Source organism: Ochotona curzoniae, unplaced genomic scaffold (genome assembly GCF_017591425.1).
Source record: "Ochotona curzoniae isolate NIBS_2020 unplaced genomic scaffold, NIBS_Ocur_1.0 scaffold_4505, whole genome shotgun sequence".
Taxonomy (NCBI): Eukaryota; Metazoa; Chordata; class Mammalia; order Lagomorpha; family Ochotonidae; genus Ochotona; species Ochotona curzoniae.
In genome coordinates this window covers 28,772,253-28,786,592 of record NW_024467118.1, presented here as the reverse complement: position 1 = coordinate 28,786,592, position 14,340 = coordinate 28,772,253, and the positions used below count along the sequence as shown (strand labels likewise).

Sequence of the window (14,340 nt, the reverse complement as noted above, 5' to 3'; positions counted from 1 at the left end):
GGGATGTGTCTTTCACCTGAAATCTCCTGGATTTCCAGTAAATTTATGAAACGTTTGGAATGTTGTGTGTAAGCGGGTTCAAGTCCAACATAATGAAACTTCACTTTAAGTTGGTCATGTGGGCACAAAGGACCCAGAACATAGTCTTGCTATGAACTTTGTTGCATCTTTGTCTTGCCTATCATTTTCTACTTCCTAAAATGGTTATGTGATTGGGGATTTATGCAGAGCCCATCTACCATGATCATTTTCTTGTTTGTTTTTTTCTCTCATGAAAACCCACAAAGGGCTCTCACATCTTAGGCCTGAGACAGAGTATTTATTATTATCTGAGCCAGGAAGGGAAGGATTAAGTAACCTTTCAGCTATTGCAGTAGATGTTGGCCAGTGTTTTAGAAGCAGGATTATTCAGCTTCTCCAGCCCCAGACGGACAGACTGGATCTATGTTTTTTTTTTTTTTTTTCACAGAGCAGTCTATTGGCTTCAACTGTTTCTTAAAGCCTAGTACTCACCGGTGATTCATCCAGATTGTGTGGGTTACCTGATGGTAATACTGTAACCCAGAATTGTGCCAAGTTAAATTTATTTTCCTCAGGAGTTTAATTTTGAGGTTTTATATTTTGGTCATGTCTGAAGCACTTCATTATTCTTTAAGACAGTATTTTCCATCCATCTGAGGTGCAGAAGAAAATTGAACAAAAATTCAGCCCGGTTAATGTGGTTGTAATTACAGTGGACTGTGATTTTTCTTCTAAGTGGATTTGTCTGTATTTTGAAAGCTCTGTCATTTGTTACATTTCAAATAAGGTTGACAAACACATGCCCTGGGAGTGAAGAAACACATGGCCATTGCGCTTCCATTTGGAAGTTTGATGGAAGTCTGTTTGACTCATTTTCTCTTCCTCTGAAGGGAACATTGCTGGAGAAGGAGTGCAATTTGACATGTAGAGGAAATCCAGATGAAATTACAATGATTTAATGGAGAAAGGTCACAACCTTTGAGGATGTGTCATTCTGTGTTTTTAATGTACCTGACAGTTTGTACTGAGCTTTGTACCTGCCCAAATATTCTCAGTATATGTCTACAGTAACTAAACTAATTTCTGCTAAGGGATTTGATAATTTTTCATACATTTCAGCAATAGTGCTTTTAGATGTTTATAGAGTGTGATAGTTTTCTTCAAAAGATTTGTTTATTTGAAAGGCAGAATTACAGATTGTCCATCTGCTGGATCACTCCCCAAAAGACCACAACGGTGAGGGCTGGGCATGGCAGAAGGCAGGACCATTAGCTTCCTCCAAATCTCCCAAGCAGATGCCATGGGCCATCTTCTGCTACTCTTCCAGGTGCATTAGCAGGGAGTTGAAGCAGATGTGGAGCAACTGGGTCTTGGGACAGGTGCCCATATTTGATGCTGGGTCTTTAGGCAGTGGCCTAATGCATTATGCCACAATGCCAGCCCCCAAATTTTTTTGATTTTCAGACACGTCTGTATATCTTCCTTGTAATTCTGAAGTGCGGAACATCTGGCCTGTGGGTTTTGTAAAGCCCATGAAATCGTTTAGTCTGACCCTGCTAAGGCTGGATTCAAAATTTAGTAAATCTATAGCAGCCTGATTCTTAAGTTTGTGTGGCTTGTGAATGATGCTATAAATATCCACATGGCCTTTGGCAGGGAGAAGGTTCCCCACACCTACAGGATACAAAGGACAGGAAATGCTGTGGTTGGCACTGGTGTAGTAGCCTAAGCCTCCATCAGTGGTGCTGGCATCCTACATGGGTGTGTTCCACTTACAATTCAGCTTTCTGATATGGCTTGGAAAAGGAGTGGAGGATGGCCCAAGTTCTTGGGCCCCTGCACATACATGGGCGACCTGGAAGAAGTTTTTGGCTTTGGATTGAGACAGTTTGGGCTGTTGTGAACACTTGGGAAATGAACCAGCAGATAGAAGATCTTTCTTTCTTCTGCAACTTGGCATTGCAATTAAATAAACATTTAAAAAACCCACAAAAGACAGAAAATATAATGAGTAATTTTTCATCGTATGAAATGGGGCTTAGAGAAATCAAGTTGATGCATCTAACATCACTTGCCTAATAATAGGTAAATGTGAAGTGGAAATCTAGTTCTTGGGATTGCTATGCTAGCTATTTTCAAGTATTGATGCTTCTTCATTTTATTACTTCACTTACAAAATGTGCATTTCTGAGCACATTTAATTTTTCTTTTTAAGGACGTTTACATTGTTTTAGGATGGAAAGGATTAAGTAATAGGGGAAATAGGTGTGATCATTATTTCCATTCGTCCATGTCTTCCTGTATCTGGGAGAAGGAGAGAGACAAAGGGAGAAGCTATACCCAGCTTCACAACCGCCCCAGTACCTGGAGATGGGGAATGACCACCTGACATCAACTCAGGGTCCCCATGTGGCGTGCACCGAATTCTTCCCAAGTGGTTTTGATAGTTCCTAAATGCTGTCAATCTCACCAATTGAAGGATGAGGGAACCCTTCCAATGTTCATTGGCTGACACAATTGATCTTAGAGTCTCCATTCACCCTGATTTTGTTGTCATCATTTGGCTGGGTTAGAATTCCAATTTGCTCTGTTCTCCTTCCTTTGCCATGATACCAGATGTCCTCTGCAGACTCCAGTGGACTGCCATTTCTTCCTTGTGTATCTAGGCCTGCAATCCAGCACTCTATCTCTTCCGCTGAGAAAGTCAAGCTCTCACAGGCAGGCCAAGGGATCCAGGCTAGGCAACATGGCCCTACTGGATCCCTCCACCCTCTGCCCCCAGGGCTCATGGATCTGGCATCTACTGTACTCAGACTGGCATGGCTTGCCTCACTTTGGCATCCACTAGCGACTGCTTCAACCTGGCTCTGTCCAACCTGTTCCTAGTTCCACCTACTGCTGGTGGGTTCTGCAGCTCAGCCTAATTCAGCCAGCACCCAGTTTCAGCTATAATGTGGACTGGTTGGTATTGTGGCCTGATCTGGCTTGTCTACCCCATCCTGGTTCTCTTAGTACAATTTAAACCCTAGCAAAATAGAGTAGTATTCTAGAAAATAACCCTTACAGGTGTATAGCCAGGGCTCAATAAAATAATTATAGTGTTCATCTTAACCTATTACCATATGATTTATCATGTTTACCAGGGATGCCTGATCACACTTCTGCCATTTGATGTCAATCAGTTTTACTTAAAAATATTTAGTGTTTTATATCTACATGAACTTCTAGCAGAGTTTTTTATTATCCCCTAGTTGAGACATTGTCTTGACTTCTTGGCATATAATGAAACTATTTAAATCCACTTCAGTCCAAAAAATAATGGCCAGACACTCTGGTCTTTTCCAGATTTTGAGTGGAAAAACTGAGGACAGATTCCTGCTCAGTCTGTATCGTATGATTCAATTTTTTTCATCTTTGCCTTGTATGTTTTACAACTATTTAAACCTACCCGCATTTAAGGAAAGGGAAAATTGGCTGATCAAGGGCTTTTTGATTAAATACAATATGGCTCACCATAAAATAATCTAGAAACTGACCTAAAATGAAATTGACATGAGTGAATTAATGTGAAAGCCTAAAGTGTTCTGTTACTAACTTCTATTACTTCCACATCTTCTGCTTGCTGATGAAAACACACAACTTTTCATTCATTTAAAATTCTTTTTTGAAACAATTACATATCATAACATTGCTTTTTTACCATGTACATTTCAAAAGATTTTTTGCAAATAGTCCTCAAGTTAGGCAACTGTTATCACTCTGCAGTGTTGTAATATTTTCATTGCTATAACATCTTATATATTCTTTGCTCAATATTTCCCCTTTTTTCTAGCTCCTGGTTCAAGTGAGTACGTTCTGACTCGACAGATGTGCCTACTCCTAACCTTCCTATTAAGGGGAATCCTACAATGTGTGTGTTCCTTTGAATCTGGTTTCTTTCACTCCCACATTTTAAAGGTACATCTGGGGTTAGTGTGTATCAAGACTCCGGTTTCTTTTGAGTGATAGATAATATTGTATTTATGCATCACATTTTGCTGATCTATTCATCCATTGATAGATGCTAGGATTACCTCTTACTTTTAGCCATTGTAAATAATGTTGCTGTGATTATTCATACAACTTTTGTGGATATTTCTAATTTCCTTGGTCAGTTGCTTAACCTCTGTCTACTTATTCATTGAGTGTACTTGCAGCTATCCTAAGGCTGCTTATTTTTCCCTTTGATGCTCTGTTTTTGCTTTGTGTATTTTGATGGCCTGACATTAGGCATGTAACTACTTGAAATGTTCCATCTTGTTATATAACAGCTTTTAATAATGTGCAACCCTCCTTGTCTCTTCGTCTTGAGTTAAACTGTTTCGTCTCTTGTAGACAGTATATAGTTGGATAATGTTTTTGCATCTTTAGTGTTTAATCCTTGCTGTGAATCTGTCTTTTGATTGAGAGCTTAATAAAATTCAGGGCCACAGTGTAGGGGCCTAGTGGCTAAAGTTCTTGCCTTGAACGCTCTGGGATCCCATATGGGTGCAGATTGCTGTCCTGGGTGGTCCACTCTCCTTCTAGCTCTCTTGTGGCCTGGGAAAGCAGTAGAGGATGTCCCAAACCCCTGGGACCCTGTGCCCATGTGGGAGACTGGGAAGAAGCTCTCCTGGCTTTGGATGCGCTCAACTCTGGCCATTGTGGGGACTTGGAGTGAGCCAATGGATGGAAAATCTCTATCTCCTCTCTGTAAATGTGCCTTTCCAATAAACAAATCTTTGAAAAACACAAATTTAAAGTAATTATTGCCATGGAGAGCCTTGCGTCATTTTGCTATTTGCTTTCTATGTTCTTTTTAGCACTTTCCAATTAAAATACATAACTTTTTTAAAAAGAAAGAGATGCAGAGAGGAGGAGAGACAAAGAGGAAGATCTTCTATCAGATGGTTCACTCTCCAAGCGGCTGCAATGGCTGGAGCCGAGCCAGTCTGAAGCTAGGAACTTCCTCCAGGTCTCCCATGTGGGTGTAGGGTCCCAAAGCATTGTGCCATCCTTGACTGCATTCCCAGGCCACAGGCAGGGAACTGGATGGGAAGCTGGACTGCTGGGATTAGAACCGGCACCCATATGGGATCCTGGTGCATTGAAGATGAGAACTTTAGCCACTACACTATCGCTTTGGGCCCTTTAGCACTTTCTTGTTCCTTCATTTAGCTGGGTTACTGTCTTTTATAGTCAGGTGAAATTTTTTTGTAATTCACTATTTAAGTTGTATTTATAAGAAATTAAATTTACCATCCTAAAGCTCTAGCACTCAAATGTGAATTTATGCCAGTTGACTTCAGCTCTGCCCCATTTTAGCAGTTTTGTCCCATACTTTTGGTAGTTGCTGTCACAAGATTCCCTTTTAATATATTGTGTGCTCCCACATAAAAAAATCTTTAAAATGCATTAGCTTCCTCAATTAGAGAATACAAAATATGGGGTTAAACGTTACATCATTGCTAGCTTTATGTTAATAATTACTTTAAAATATATTAGTTGCTTCAGTAGTACAGAGAGCCCAAAAAAACCAGAACCAGTAGATACTGTTTTTTTGACATCCATGTATTTTTCTTTATGAGTATCTTGGTTCATGGGATGCCGTCCAGGCATTACCTGGTGTGGTTTCAGAAAGTTTCCTGCTGAGTGCACAAACTCCTTCAATGTTCTTCCTGGGCAGTTTTAGTGGCTTTTGTTTATTCCTGAACATCTTGATTTCTTTCTTGCATTTTAAGGACATTGAAAAATTGAATTCTTCATTGGCTTTTCTTTTACCACAGCCTCTGCCTTTAAATTTTCTCATGGGAAATCTGCAGATAATCTTAATGGTCTTTTGTATTTGATACATGACTTCTTCCATTATTCAAGATTTTCTTTCACATAGTTTTGAATGTTTGGGAATGTGTGGGTTTCTTTTTATTTGGAGCTTACTAGAATTCTTGGCTGTTTATCTTTCATCAATTTGTGATTACGTATTTTTAACTGAAATCATTATTTTCTGTATAGGAAGTCCTCCATTCTCTTCCTTTCATGTCATTCTTACAATGTGCAACCATTTTAGCAACTGACATGTATGATTTTATTTAATCCATACTCTCGTAATCTGAGGTAAATGTATATACATATGCATATTCAAAATGGGCTAATTCTGATTACATGCATTTTCTACATGCTTTTTTATTCAAGACTGTTCATCTCCAAGGCAATGGACTCATCATAATTCTTTGTTATAATGACTAGATCGTGTTGTGTGTTTCATTTGTTTTAACCTCTTCCCTAATAACGGCATTCATTTTTGTTTGTTTTTTCTTTTCATTGGAAAGGCGGATAAACAGGAGAGACAGAGAGGAAGATCTTCCGTCCGATGATTCACTCCCCAAGTGAGCGCAACGGCCGATACTATGCCGATCCGAAGCCAGGAGCCTCTTCCTGGTCTCCCACACGGGTGCAGGGTCCCAAAGCTCTGGGCTGTCCTCGACTGCCTTCCCTGGCCACAGGCAGGGAGCTGGATGGGAGTGGAGCTGCCGGGATTAGAACTGGCGCTCATATGGGATCCCGGGCGTGCAAGGCGAGGACCTTAACCACTGTACCACCGCGCCGGGTCCAATGGCATTCATTTTATATGGAGCATTTTGTGTGTATGAGTTATGTCATTTTCCTGAAAATAAAATGACTTGTATCCTGATAGTAATACTATTAAAAATAGCAATGATTAGGGCCCGGCCTGGTAGCCTAGTGGCTAAAGTCCTCACCTTGCATGTGCTGGGATCCCTGGGATCCCATAAGTGTGCTGATTCTAATCCTGGTGGCCGTGCTTCCCAGCTAGCTTCCTGCTTGTGGCCTAGGAGAGCATCGAGGATGGACCAAGGCCTTTGGGACACTGCACCCTACTGGGAGGTCCAGAAGAGGCTCCTGGCTCCTGGTTTTGGATTAGCTGTTGTGGCCACTTGGGGAATGAATCATCATCTCCCTGTCTCTTCTCCTCTCTGTGTATCTGATTTTCCAATAAAAATACATCTTTAGAAAATACCAGTGATTAGAGAGGGCATGAAGGTTATGAAATTACACACTCCAAAGCTACTAAGTGTAACAAGCTTATGCACCAATCCCAAACCCTGACATCATTTCTATCATTCTAGCTTTGTTTAACATGTGGTATTTCCGTTAGTTTTACAGTCTACAGTGGGAAGCTAGGAAAATCATAGCAGGTCTTGGAATTTTACCTGTATTACAACTCGTTAGGCAGTAGTCCAAGGTGGGATTTGGAGAGGAACATAATTAGACATCTGAAGTCAGGTACAGTTAGTTGCTTATCCATTTTACCAGACTTTATAATCCTGTCCTGATTCAAAAAAAGTTCTGCCGCCCTTGAGTGATCCCCTGAGCTCTGCAGCTTGTGTGGTTTGCAGTGCAAGCTTGTACAGACGTGTGAAAATGTGGGTTGATGGATGGTTTGGTCTGCCTTTGGTGGATGACCCTGCTGGTTGTCACCTACAAGAGACTTGGTGAGTGCTGGTTCAAGTCCTGGCGCCTTTGCGTTTTATCTAGTGATTTGCTAATGTGCCTGGGAAAGCTGTGAAAGATGGTCCAAATGCCTGGGTCCTTGCCACCCTTGTGGGAAATCAGGATAGATTTCTTGGCTGCTGGCTTCTGCTTAACCTGTCTCGGCTGTTGTGGTTCTTTAGGGGAGATAATCAGGGGATGGAAGATCTGTCTTTTCCTTTCCCTGTATCACTCTGCCTTCCAAATTAGTATGTTCAAAAAAAGACGTGCCCAGGAATTGTATCCTGCTGATTCCTCTGTGTACCGTGTAGATCGTCTCCATCTGCGAGGCGTCCCTATCCAATGATAATAACATCATTACCTTTAGCTTCATCTGAATCACTTGGACAAGCATCTTAGTAACAGGCATAGTGATGTTTTGGTGTCCGTGTGGCTTTTATTTATGGTAATATTGTTATTGTTACCAAACTGCGCTTCTTAGGCCTTTCCTGGCTACTTAGGAACAAAATTGGAAGCAGACTTGATAAGTATTACTCTCCGTAGAACAACCTACGTATTGGCATATTATAGAAAGGATGCTTTTATAGTGGCTAAACGAGGATACACACTAATACATACTTCTCAAATTCAGAACTTGTGCCACAGCAGCCTGTACCACATTTAGTGGGTTTTAGCAGAACGGTGTTAATTTTCGCACATTAATGTAATACTGTGAATTTTCTTAGCTTCATAGTTTTTTTTTTTCTATTTGTGCAAGTGAATGTCAGTTAAACCTATGAGCATAAAGGGATTTATATCTAATTTCATGTTGGCTTGCAAAACTTTCTTCCTGTTAGAAAGGCTGTGTAATCCCTTAGCTGGAGGTCCCCGAATTGCAGCTGTGTGGGTAACACTCCTAAAAAAAAAAGGCAGCGTTTCTCTGTACAAAGGTTCTTGACTTTTTTCTGTCAAGGATTCGGACAATTTGAAGCTAATAGATGTCTTCTCAGAGGGATGCTTTCTTGTTTAAAATCACACAGAATTCAGAAGGCGGCAATTATATATTACATGCAGCTAATAAAATATTAAAAATATGAATTCATTATGTAATAGTGTGTGCCTGTTCCTTAATACATGAAGCAATGACACCCAAGCAGTAAGTTAACTATCAATTTATGAAGGGGATGAGAATAAGTAGTAGTTTGAAGTGTCTGTAACAACTGTTACCATGCAAGTCCTTGTCCTTTGCTTTTTCTGCATGATGCTCATGTTGATAGTTCCATGGAATTTTAGCCTAAAGCTAATGGAAGCAGGTGTGATTCTTCTTTACAAGCTTATTCTGTGGGGCCGTAGGACGTTTGCATTCTAAGGACACGTGCTCTGGAGAAGCCCTTGTGGGTGCCTCAGAGAACAGGATGGTTGCCTGAGCTGCTGCTTCAGTATTTGTCTACTCTAAAAGTCACCAAAGTTGTGTACCCTGGCCACCACCCCTTCTGTGAAATGGTGGACATTGGTGTTGGACCCCAGTTCCAAGTTCTGTTGTCTGCTCTCTTCAGTGTAGTAAATCAGGCTGCTGTCTTGGACAGTTAGAAGACCCAGACAGTCATGGATTTCTGGCTATTATCTAAGCAAAAGTTCATGATTCATTTAATTATTACACGCTAGTTTGGCTGTTGCCTTTCTAGTAAAGATCTTCATGATTCCTGGGAGAGACAGAAAGGAAACAAAAGTGCAAGAATAAGCTCCTTCTCGTTCCCTGTTCTCCTTTCTTTTCCATCTTTGGATGACTTTCTCTGGAACCTGTTGGGCTCTTTCCAGAAAGAGCAAACTCAATTTTACAGGCAGAGCAAGGCTCTTGACAGGGGCCATGGAACAGTGCTGGTTTCACTCTCTATTGGCTACAGGTTTATCTTCCCTTTCCAAAGATTTCTGGGCCAAACTTGCCAGCCCCGAGTCCTGAATTAATCCCTGGGTGACATGTACCCACAGAGGTGGTGTGCTAGTGACCCATTTCATAACAGCAGGTGAGAGTCCAGCAGCCATGGCCGGAGTGCACGGAGCTTAACATTTTCCTCTCCAGATTCATTATCAGTTTCCTCTTGAGGAGGAACAGCCCCGGACCTTTGATGCACAAAGAACAGTAGCAAGCTGATAACAGCAGTGTAAAAACAGTTCTACTCAACTCCAGGACAGTGATGCTCTTTTACAAGCCAAAGCCTCCGACAAAAGTGAAACATGAAACATTATGCAACTTACTTGACTCGCTGGCTCTGAAAGAAAATTGGCCCTGTGTGTTCTTTTGCGTGAATCATTTGGCTTGCTGAGTGTCTCAGGTTTTTGGTCTTTGTTCAATTTTGTGTTGAGAGGAAAGAAAAAATCTTTCTAATGGGAATCTGTTTGTTGTTACATGTGCCTTTAGAGACTATGCCTTTTCACTTACTTGGAGTTGAAATAAGTATGGCGATATGATTGCCAAACCAAAAGCTTTACATCTGTTCACATTTGATGCAAACCATTCCTTGTGTTTCAGCATAAACACATTTGATTCTTCTATATTGCTACTCTGCTTCGTTAACCTAATATTTGCATGCAGTATTTGAAGTGGCAGAATCTGAGGTACCTGTTAGTACCTATGGGACCATTGTTGTCCCTATGGAGTCTTCCAAGGTTTGCGAAATATGTTTGAGAGCCCCGGTTAATGCACTGTGAAGCACTGGTTTATTCATTATTAAGCTATTTATTGCGTGCCAAGCTCTGGGGAATTGGCTGTACAAAATGTAAAGGTAGATAAGAATTCCTAAATACTTAACTGTCTAGTAGCATCTTCAGACACGAACCTTACTGATAACTTGAGAGTTGTGGTGAGAAAGTCTTTGATGACTTACTCATTCTTCTTAGAAACATATTTATAGAGAGGAGACAAGGTTCTTCCATCTGCTGGTTCACATTCCAAATGGCTGCAATGGCCAGAGCTTAGCTGATCTAGGCATTGGGGTTTCCTCTCCCGCTCCCCACCCCCTTTGTTTTCCTCTCGAGTCTTTCACTAGGAGTCTTCCGAGTACCCTCAGAAGTCCGTCATGCTGCCATTGAAGTGTCTCCCAACAATGTGCGGATGTATCTGTTGTTTCACTGTGAGTCATCCTTGTATTGCAAGTATGGGAATATACTTATGTTTCTGCCTATGGACATTTATTCCCGCTGCACTTCCTTCATACCTCCCCTTAGGTACAGTCCCCCTCAGGCTGAGAGGGAAAAAAGAAAGAAAAATTTGGCAAAATGAAACAGCGAGCTTTCATCTCGCTGGTGTTGTTGAACTTGTAGTGGGGTATCGATGTGATGCTAGGGTGGTACAAAAGAGTGTCTAATATCTTCATGTAGAAATTAATGCTAGTGTATGACCCATGTGGGTCAAATGGGAGTACGATATGGACTAGATCATTGTGATCCCTGGGTAGTAGTACTAATAATGATTAAAGGGATATTAACAATCTCATGTGATCATATGCAATCTGTCTGTAATTATTGACTCATATGTTACATCACAGTATCTTATTACAAGTTTTGGTATGTTGTATTTGAGTCTTTGTTGGTTTCTTTTTTTTTTAGTGAGTCTTTGTTGGTTTCAAGAAATTTTTTGATCTCTTCTTTAATTTCTTCTCTGACACATTGTTTGTTTAAATCTAAGCTGGTCTAAAGCCAGAAGCCAGGAGCTTCTTTGAATTTCCCATGTGGTGCAGTGTCTCAAAGACTTGGACTCGCTTATGCTGCTTTCCCAGGCTGTAAACAGGGAGCTGGATGGAAAGTGGAGCAGCCAGAACCAGAACCAGCACTCATGGGATCCTGGTACTTGCAGGGGGAGGATTAGCCAATTGAGCCATCATACTGGGCCCAAATTTTTAGTGGCTCAGAGACCGAAGAACAAAGTCTATTTTACTATTTTCCATTTATTATACAGTATTGATTTGTACTTTTTAAATGCTATCTTAAACACTTTTCTAAAGTTTTAAGTTATTTAAAATTTAACTTAAAATCTGTTTTTGGAGCTTCTTTTTAATCATGCTAATCTACAATTTTTTAAAAAAATCAAAGCACTAATATGATTGGCTTGGGCCATTTGGCCAGAACCTCTTGTTCTGAACTTTATAAGTTATGAGGATGCCAACTCTGCACCTTTATTATTGAATATTATTATTATATTATTATTGAATAATAAAAATAATTGAATAATAAAAACGTTTTCATGACCTCGGGAAGTAGGAGATATAGAAACTTACAATCCTACCTTCGAATTTGCCTTTGATTCTCTATTCATGAAGTAGTAGAGCTCAGGGAGCTTGTGTGTTTTGGTTTTATGTTTATAGATGTGCACAGGGTGGTGCCCTTCAGGACATACCTACAGGACAATGACTGTTTATTGATGGCCCTATAGCTGTGAAATTGCAGGGATTATGTCGCCATATGATGTGTCCTTTACAGTTCACTAGGCTTTTTTAAATGAACAAAATGAGAGGGTTGCCATGAATGGGAAATAGAACTCTTAATTAAATCTAAGGGTTTTGCTTGTTTTAGGGAATGGGAATAGGCCAACTGGTCATGCATGGCCAATTGTAAAGCATGATGAAGGAGGTCATGCCAGAGGGTGCATCAAGGACTAGGAGCCTCACAGTGGAGTTTACCCTAGAGGTGGCAGCACTGTGTCTGCCGGGTAGTCCTTAAGACCCTGGAGGGGCCTATCACTGCAGTCAAGATGTCCATAGCTCTCACCATGTGCTTCTAACAGGTCTCAGGAGTTGAAATATGTTTACTTTGTTCCTACTCACAACAACCCAGTGAAATAAATACTATCATTAGTCTCACTTTACTGACGAGGAAACGCACACAGAGGCTTAATGCTTTGCTCAGAACTGCTCAGCTAGTGGGTGGCAGAGCCAGTCTTACAAGCCACATAGAACAGCTCCAGGGACTATAGTGTATTTTTGCCACAAAGAATAATGCGGAACAACAGGCAGTCATTGAAAAAGACACATGGGAGTAGGGAAATCCGTGGCTTAAGGGGAGCTTGATTCCATTTCAAAGAGCTGGATTCCAAATCTGGTTAACCACAAATGATATTTAAGGGGCAGTTGTGTAGCCTGGTGTTCAGTCCTGGAGAATACTTGTCTGACAGTGACAGACAGGAAAAGGGTTGCCATTGAAGAGCTGCTTATTTATAGGACAGATACCTCTTTCCAAAAGGCTTGGTGTATCAATAGGTTTAATCTAAAGATCAGGCACAGAACGGGCAAGTTTCTCTTAAGTTTTTGTTGTGGTGTAAAACACAATATGAAATCTAATCTCTTAATTTTCATAAAGATTTACTTGAAAGACAGTGCAACAGAGGGAAAGACGCGACCACACCTCTTACCACACACACACACCTCTTTCAGCTGCTGGTTCACCCCTCAAGTGCCCACAACAGCCGGGACTGAGTTGGGTCAAAGCTAGGTTTAGGAAACTTCTTGGTCTCCCACAGGGGTATCAGGGGCCAAAGTGCTTGAGTCATCACCTGCTGCCTCCCCTGGTGCATTGGCAGGAAGCTGGATTGGAAGTGGGTGGCAGAGCTCTGGCAGAGCTCGGGACTCTAAGCAGCAGCTTGAGTTGTGCCACAGTGCCATCCCTACTCTGACGTTTTAAGTGTGCAGTACTAACTATATTTGCCTTGTTCAGATCACTAACTTTTGTGGCTTGCAGGATTGAAATTCTATGTCCTATTCTGTCTCTAACCTCTGGCAACCATTTTATTTTCTGCTTCTGTAGGTTTGAAACCTCAAAAATGGAGCAGTATGCATCCTTTTTACAACTGGCTAATTTCACTCAATATAATATCCTCAAGGTTTGTTCATATCACAGCATATAACACAGCTTTTTTTTTCTTGTCAAGATGTATCTATTTGAAGGCAGGATTGTAAGAGGGAGAGGGAGAAAAATTAGTTGCTAAATGTTTGCCATTTCATTAGATGTTAGAAAACTTATCTTTTGCTGAACATTTATTTTCCTCTTCTAGTAGTTTCCAAATGTCCCATGGAGACGTTATCTTTACCCTGTGGTCCTCATTCTAATTTGGCATGTAAATATGAACTTAGTTCACATTGAAGCTGAAGAAATTTTTGCATTTCCAAAGTATCTTTTATATAAAATGGCAAACAGATAACTTAAATGTTTTCTCAAATAACATTTGATAACATTGAATATCATACAAGTACACAAATACATTTCAGTTTAAAAGAGAAGCTGTATCCTTTCTAAGAGGTTTTAGGTTGATGAAAAATCAAGATATGTATAAAAATATATTTCTCACAGAAATTCTGAGATGCATTGAAGGAGTACATCAAGGGAAATTGACAGCAATACCCATTTGTATTAGAAAATTAGGAGGGCAGATAATGAGCACAGCAGATAACATCTCCATGTCCTATACCAGCTTTCTGGCTTTGGTGCTGGTTTGGGTGCCGACTCTGGCTCCAGCTCTTGGATTCCTGTTAGTGATGGGCCAGCAGTGCTGCCTGGGGGCCAGCAGTGATGCCTAGCCTTGTAAGCTTCATTTTGGCTTGGAATTATCAGTGTCAATTGAGTATTTTTCCTTATTAAAATTCATTTTTAAAGACTTACTTATTTTTATTGCAAAGTCAGATATACAGAGAGGAGGAGAGATGGAGAGGAAGATCTTCCATCCAATAGTTTAACTCCCCAAGTGACAGCAATGGCCAGTGCTACACCGATCCAAAGCCAGGAGGCAGGAACTTCCTCCAGGTCTCCCACATGGGTGCAGGGTCC

The 14,340-nt window shown here is 40.8% G+C and overlaps 1 protein-coding gene across 1 annotated transcript in view; it reads left to right on the top strand.

Annotated features, from left to right (window-relative positions):
• CORIN (corin, serine peptidase) overlaps nt 1-14,340 on the top strand; it is a 197,838-nt gene that overhangs the window by 41,517 nt on the left and 141,981 nt on the right. The window lies entirely within an intron of this gene.